Source organism: Aplysia californica, unplaced genomic scaffold (assembly GCF_000002075.1).
Source record: "Aplysia californica isolate F4 #8 unplaced genomic scaffold, AplCal3.0 scaffold00292, whole genome shotgun sequence".
In the NCBI taxonomy this organism is placed as follows: domain Eukaryota; kingdom Metazoa; phylum Mollusca; class Gastropoda; order Aplysiida; family Aplysiidae; genus Aplysia; species Aplysia californica.
The window spans coordinates 442,015-443,339 of NW_004797562.1; positions in this window are offsets into that span (position 1 = coordinate 442,015).

The following is a 1,325-nucleotide window of genomic DNA, read 5'->3' on the forward strand; positions in this document are numbered from 1 at the left end:
GATAGATAGATAGATAGATAGATAGATAGATAGATAGATAGATAGATAGATAGATGCCATCCAGACGGATATGTTAGTATTGATTGACATTTTGGAAAATTAATGAAGCAATAACCGAACTTACACTTCATACTGAAAAACGTTGTAGGAACTACACACAAGTTACAAACAGAAACACAATATTTCCACGTCTCCTAGAAAAACTGCTCATGACACCACCACCCATACTAAAGAGTCAAGAGAGCAAACATTCACAACCGAAGCAGCTACAGCAGCGAACAGACAAGCAGACTGACTGACTGACTGACTGACAGCTATACCCACCACCACCGCCGTCGCCGCCCCGCCAAACATCCAGATTTTGCTGCTCTCCTGTGACAAGGTGAATTGTCAAATTGATTCTTGTTCGTTCCTTCACGCGGAGCCAGCTCGCGAAGTGACGAGTGCGTAGGAGCGTGGAAAACGCATGACAGTCGGCTTAGAGGGATAGAGGGAGGCTGGAAGATGGGTAGTGCTCCGTAGGAGAACGCTACGCAACCCGTTCAGCGATGCGCGACGGGTGTAATAAAAAGCTGAATATTATATGTATCCCATGCACATGTATGTCTGTGTGGCAGACGTATCAGCATCGGTCCCCAGCTGTGCCACAGCAAGACACAAACAGACGATATCAATCTCTTAAGTTTTAGTAAAAGTTTTACTGCAATTGCAAAACGATAAGGTCATATACATGCCGGAGATTAGAAGCGTCATAAGAGAGTAAGGAGCACAAAAAGGAGGAGCGATACGGACGATCTATGTTTAATAGGAAAGGAGCAAACCCCACAAGGGCACCCGCCAACCACCCACTATTAACGTCTGAACATTGAACCGAGTGTTGCCCTTAAAGAAGACAGGAGAAAAAAGGGCACGAGGGTATAAAGAAGACAAGGGGGAAATGAGACGATGGACACTTAATTTCAAGGATATTAGCACACAAATTGATACGTAGTGTATCACACAAGTACATTGAGACATACATACTTATGTATAAGACCAATACATTGAGACATACATACTTATGTATAAGACCAATACATTGAGACATACATACTTATGTATAAGACCAATACATTGAGACATACATACTTATGTATAAGACCAATACATTGAGACATAGATTTTAACGTATCACACAAGTACATTGAGACATGTTTATGGATAGTTTTAGTTTTAGTAAAGAGTTTTACGGCACTTGCAACACAATAAGGTCATATAAGTGCCGAAGATTAGAGGTGTTACAAGAGAGTAACAACAAACGTAAAAAAGAAGGAGGAGAGATAAGG